Raw genomic sequence first — 7,504 nt, forward strand, 5'->3', positions numbered from 1 at the left:
AAATAATAAAACGGTTAAGTAAAAGAGAATCCTCAACCAACCGACCAAGGTTAATTATGGTCAATGGTGTTTCCGCCAAGGAAGCAAAATATTGGGAGGATTACCAATTCTCCGATGAATCGGATTCCGACGAGAATTCCGATGATGTTATAGAAATTACCCCAACTGAATTTAAAAAGGCAAAAGAAAATAATAAGGGAAAGGGCATAAAAATAGAGAAATCTAATTCCAACCCCGATGAACTTTATATGTATCGTCAACCCCCGAAGTCCTTAAGTTGTAACAATGACCCGGGAACCTCTAAACCACCAGGTTTTTCTAAACCAATGTGGACAACAACGGCTCGTATTAGGGGAACATCATATATCCCTAGAAACTTGGCAAAACGAACCAAAACCGAACAAGAAGAAACGAGCGAGTCGGAATAAGATAGTTGTATTCGTGTGGTGTAATATATGTAATATAGTGTGCTTATGATTTATGATATATGTAAAAATTGCTTGTATTAATAAGTATTTTTTTTATGAATCTAACTCTTGTCTATTTTACAGTATAAAAACACAAAATGGATAGACAACCCAATATTTTAAGAGACCTACCCGGAGACATGATTGATGAAATCTTGTCTAGAGTCGGTCAGAATTCCTCGGCACAACTATTTAAGGCGAGATCAGTTTGTAAGACATTTGAAGAACGTTCCAAGAATGCCTTGGTTTATAAAAGGCTTTCGTCCGAAAGATGGGGGATATCACATTGGGAAATCCATAAGTTACGATGTGTTTACTTTGACGCATATATTGCGGGGAACCCAAATGCTATTTTATGCAACGGGTTAAGAAATTATTTTGACTCAGTATATCCGAATATAGGACTTCGTGATTTAGAAAAAGCGGCTAACATGCAACATAAAGAAGCATGTTATGCTTACGGGTTAGTAATGTTCACTTCTCACCAAAGTGAGAACAAGAACATCGGGCTACAACTATTAAACAAAACGTTCCCACAAATGACGGAGTCGGTAATTGGGGTAAGAAATGAAGTTTTTAGGTTATTACGAGACTGTTGGTCATTACGTAACCCTCGTCCCTTTGACGACGTTACAACACGCTGTCTTATCAACGGCTATAACGGTTATGTTCCACAAGGCCAAGGATGGGAAGTAGTCCTAGTAAAACCAGAATGCATGACTTGTTTCTGGACGTATGAATTACGTGTCTTTATTGCCTTTGCTGAACGACTTGTGTACTAGCTAGAATTATCTTCACAACTATCTTGTATCAAAGTTATTGTGTGCTATATTTCATGCTTTATGTAAAATAAGCGGTATTGTAAGTTTGTAAAATATTGTATAAAAGTTTGAACGCGAAATATTATTACAATCAGTTTTTCATATAGAATTGTAGTAGTTGAATTGTATATTAGCTACGAAGTATGAACTTAACGGGTAGGTACTACCCGAATTTAAACTTATAAAACACTAATATGAAGAAAAAGCTTTTATAAATGAGTTCATATTATGCTACGAAATACTATTAACTACTCTTAAAATTCTGTATGATTAACTTGTTCCATTTGACTATTTTGAAGGAAATGGCACCGACTACTCGACACACCGTGAATATGAATGAAGAGGAATTCCGTACTTTTCTAGCTTCAAACATAGCCGTAGTACAGGCTGCGCTACATACCAATAATAACCTTGGATCTGGCAGTACAGGAAATCGTGTAGGATGCACCTACAAAGAATTCACTGCCTGCAAACCTTTGGAATTTGATGGAACCGAAGGACCGATCGGATTGAAACGGTGGACCGAGAAGGTCGAATCGGTGTTTGCCATAAGTAAGTGTACTGAAGAGGACAAAGTGAAGTACGCTACGCATACCTTCACAGGTTCTGCGTTAACATGGTGGAATACCTATCTAGAGCAAGTGGGACAAGATGATGCGTACGCACTACCGTGGTCAGCATTCAAGCACTTGATGAACGAGAAGTACCGTCCCAGAACCGAGGTCAATAAGCTCAAGACAGAACTTAGAGGGTTACGAACCCAAGGATTTGATATTACCACGTACGAAAGACGATTCACAGAATTGTGCCTATTGTGTCCGGGAGCATTCGAAGATGAGGAAGAGAAGATCGACGCGTTTGTGAAAGGATTACCGGAAAGAATCCAAGAAGATATAAGTTCACACGAGCCCGCCTCCATACAACAGGCATGTAGAATGGCTCAAAAACTAGTGAACCAGATTGAAGAAAGAATTAAAGAACAGACTGCTGAAGAGGCCAATGTGAAGCAAGTCAAAAGAAAGTGGGAGGAAAACGGTGATAAGAATCACCAATACAACAACAACAGCAATTACAACAATAATCGCAACAATTATCCCAACAATCGCAACATCAATCGCAACTACAACAAACGGCCCAATAAAAGTTATTATGTTATAAGTAATTTCAAGATAAAGTATAAATGTTATATTAATAATATGACCATTACTTACTGTATTATTATAACATTAATATTTGTATTATTAATAATATTATATCTAAATAAACTATATATGTATATAAAATCTGATTTATATAAGTGATAATATTATTAATACCATTATTATAATTAATAATATTAATATTATTATAACAAATAAGATTATTATTATCATTGATATTATTATTACTAGTAAATAAAAGTATCATTATTGTTATTATATATAATCATGTTATTAGTTATCATTTATTATTAGTCTTTATCAATAATATTATTATTAATAATATTATATTATTATTAGTACTATTAATATTAATAGTATTACTATAATTATTTTAGTTAATAAAAAAAATTAGATATATATGTACTTAGATATATATAACAAATTATAAAATACATACATATATATTTATATATATAAATACATATAAATATATAAAATACTGAATTATATATATATACCTATATATATATATATATATATATATATATATATATATATATATATATATATATATATATATAAATGGAAGAAAAAAAATTACATACGCATTCTGTTAGCAAATCGTTTTTCGAACTATTGATGATTTGCTTTTACTATCTAATTTCGTACAAATCAGTGTTATATCATGAACAAATCCAAGGAAATTGTTAGCTGTCAGTTTCACTCTTTGTCTGTTCTTATTGTTCTTTGATTACGTACAGAACGAGCCAAATCAATTGAAACCAGAAATTTCTTTGCGTTACTAACAAAATCATTCAGTAAATTATCACTCTTATAAATTACAATCACTTTCAAATGATTTTATTTATCACATTCAACAGAAAAATCCATTAAAACCTCGACACCTCTGTTTATGAACCCATAACACCATAACTCGAATTCGATTGAATTGTCAAAAACAAAAATTGCAGTTTTATTAGGAATCTTTCAAACAAACTTTCTGCAAAAATCCCAACTTCTAATTCTCTATATCGAGTTAGAATTTTCGAGTCAAAGTTTGTAAAAATAAAAAGTCAAACATTCTTCTTGAACAAAATTCAAAGTTTATGTTATGATTTAGGTTCAATTAACGACTCATACAGTTTCCAATAACAATTTAAAAACTTTTTCATGTTATGAGTACCATCTAACACGTCCTACAAATTGTGTTTGATTTTGAGTTCAACAACGGTTACAGTGAATCTGGTACAGCCATTTCCTTTTATTTTATTTTTTGTGTGTTTTAAATAAGCTAATCAACTATCAAACGTTTTTGTATAAGCTTTAAATCCTAAAACTAGTTAGTAAACCATTGATTAGTTAGTTTCAATTCCTAGTCGATTACAGTTGCTGAAGAAGAAGGGAAAAACAGATGAGCAGTTTAATTATAATTAAAATGTGTTACGATCACATAAAACGAATTGATTCGGTGGTCTTTGGTGTTTGCGGGTTAGCAAGTGGTCACGGGTTCGAACCCGGGCTGAGTCAAATTTGTTTTTAAAGGCCTTACACTATGAGGTAGTCATTTTAAATTTATTTATTCCTTATTATTATTATTATTATTATTATTATTATTATTATTATTATTATTATTATTATTATTATTATTGTTATTATTATTATTCAAATTATTATTGTTATTGTTATTAGTATCATTATTATTATTATTACTAGTATTATTATTATTAAGATCATCGTTAATATAATTATCAATATTGTTATTATTAGTAATATAACTATTATTATCATTACAAATACAAGTATTAGGATAAAAATTTTTATTTATTATTATTATTATTATTATTATTATTATTATTATGATAACAGCTAATATTATTAATATCATTATGAAAATGATAAAAATTATTGTTTTTCATTAATATTAGTATTAGTATCATTTCTATTAGTATTAGTAACATATCTAAAACTTGTAATATCATTATTATCATTATTATTGTTATAAGTACTATCTTAATATAATCATTTTGTTTATTATTATTAGGATTATCATTATCAGTGCTATTATTATTATTACTAATAATTTATTTAAGGTTATCATTAAAATAAAAAGTTATATAATTAGTAGTAATATCAATATCATTATTACTAAAAGAATTATGAATATAAAAACAAAGGTTTTAAAAATATTATTAAGATTATAAGTATATATATTAACTAAATTAACAAATTATTTTTGAAATATTCACATATAACAACTTAAGTATTTTTAATATAACACTAAACAAATTATACATATATATTAATATAACTATAAAAATATTAATCATTTCGAATGTATATACAAATTAAAAATATATATTATTAATATAAAAATGGTGTAACTAATAAATTTATATATATTCATTCGATTACGATTATATGTATTAATGAATATACAAATAATATAGGTTCGTGAATCCGAGGTCAACCCTGCATTATTCAGTTTCGTCGTATGAATATTTTTACTAAAAAATATTGTAGGGTGAGTTTCATTTGCTTCCTTTTTAAATGCTTTTGCAATATATATTTTTGGGACTGAGAATACATGCGCTATTTTTATAACTGTTTTACGAAATAGACACAAGTAATTGAAACTACATTATATGGTTGAATGGATCGAAGCCGGATATGCCCCTTTTAGCTTAGTAGCCTAAGAATTAGGGAACAGACCCCCTAATTGACGCAAATCCTAAAGATAGATCTTGTAGTGACCCGAACTTTTCCATGTTTATATATATTAATTGAGATTGATATTTACATGACTAAATGTTTCCAACGTATTAAGCAATCAAACTTGTTAAGACTTGATTAAATGAAATAAGTTTCATATAGACAATTGATCACCCAAGTTGACCGGCGATTCACGAACGTTACAAAATTGTAAAAACTACATGTTGTGGTATATATAGACATATATATATATATATGGTTGACATAATATTATGATGAGTAAGTATCTCACTAAATATATTAACAATGTGTGATATACATAAGAAATGAGATTACTAAGTTAAGAAACTCGAAATGATAAATATAACGATTATCGTTATGATAACGTCTACTAAATACATATGTATCATATTAAGATATTGATACACTATATTTAACATGATAAAATGATATTTAAATATATCATTAAGTGTGTTAACAATGAACCACATATGTAAAAACAAGACTACTAACTCAAGAATTACGAAACGAGACTTATATGTAACGATTATCGTTGTAACGATATTTTAATGTATATATCATATTCAGAGATATTCATACATCATAATATCATGATAATATAATAATTTAACATCTCATTTGATATAATAAACATTGGGTTAACAACATTAATTGAGATCGTTAACTTAAAGGTTTCAAAACAACACTTACATGTAACGACTAACGAAGACTTAACGAATCCATTAGAATGTATATACATGTTGTGTTTTGATATGTATTCTTACACTTTTGAAAGACTTCAAGACACATATCAAAGTACTTCTACTTAACAAAAATGCTTACAATTACATCCTCGTTCAGTTTTATCATTAATTCTACTCGTATGCACCCGTATTCGTACTCGTACAATACACAGCTTTTAGATGTATGTACTATTGGTATATACACTCCAATGATCAGCTCTTAGCAGCCCATGTGAGTCACCTAACACATGTGGGAATCATCATTTGGCAACTAGCATGAAATATCTCATAAAATTACAAAAATATTAGTAATCATTCATGACTTATTTACATGAAAACAAAATCAAGAATTGATCTCTCTCAAGTTCTATCTTCAAGTTCTAAGTGTTCTTCATAAATTCCATAAGTATAGTTTCATAAAAATCAAGAATACTACCAAGTTTGCAAGTTTACTTCCAAGCTTTCTAATCCATTCCAAGTAATCATCTAAGATCAAGGAACCTTTGTTATTTACAGTAGGTTATCTTCCTAATTAAGGTAATATTCATATTCAAACTTTGATTCAATTTCTACAACTATAACAATCTTATTTCGAGTAAAAATCTTACTTGAACTGTTTTCGTGTCATGATTCTGCTTCAAGAACTTTCAAGCCATCCAAGGATCCTTTGAAGCTAGATCCATTTTTCTCATTTCCAGTAGTTTTATCCAAAAAAACTTAAGGTAGTAATGATGTTCATAACATCATTCGATTCATACATATAAAGCTATCTTATTCGAAGGTTTAAACTTGTAATCACTAGAACATAGTTTAGTTAATTCTAAACTTGTTCGCAAACAAAAGTTAATCCTTCTAACTTGACTTTTAAAATAAACTAAATACATGTTCTATATCTATATGATATGCTAAATTAATGATTTAAAACCTGGAAACACGATGAACACCATAAAATCGGATATACGCCGTCGTAGTGAAACCGGAGGCTGTTTTGGTTTGGAGAATTAAAAACTATGATAAACTTTGATTTAAAAGTTGTTCTTATGGGAAAATGATTTTTCATATGAACATGAAACTATATCCAAAAATCTTGGTTAAACTCAAAGTGAAAGTATGTTTTTCAAAATGGTCATCAAGATGTCGTTCTTTCGACGGAAATGACTACCTCTTTAGTAATTGACATGTAACTTAAATTTCTGACTATAAACCTATACTTTTTCTATTTGGATTCTTAAATTAGAGTTCAATATGAAACTATAGCAATTTGATTCACTCAAAACGGATTTAAAATGAAGAAGTTATGGGTAAAACAAGATTGGATATTTTTGATCTTTTTAGCTACGGAAAATGTTTAACAAATCTATACAAATCATATCCTAGCTAACTTATATTGTATTATACATGTATTCTAATATATTATGTAATCTTGGGATACCATAGACACGTATGCAAATGTTTTTACATATCATATCGACCCATGTATATATATTATTGGGAACAACCATAGACACTCTATATTCAGTAATGTTGGAGTTAGCTATACAGGGTTGAGGTTGATTCCATAAATATATATACTTTGAGTTGTAATCTAGCCTGAGACGTGTATACACTGGGTCGTGAATTGA

Source organism: Rutidosis leptorrhynchoides, chromosome 3 (genome assembly GCF_046630445.1).
Source record: "Rutidosis leptorrhynchoides isolate AG116_Rl617_1_P2 chromosome 3, CSIRO_AGI_Rlap_v1, whole genome shotgun sequence".
NCBI classification, from domain to species: domain Eukaryota; kingdom Viridiplantae; phylum Streptophyta; class Magnoliopsida; order Asterales; family Asteraceae; genus Rutidosis; species Rutidosis leptorrhynchoides.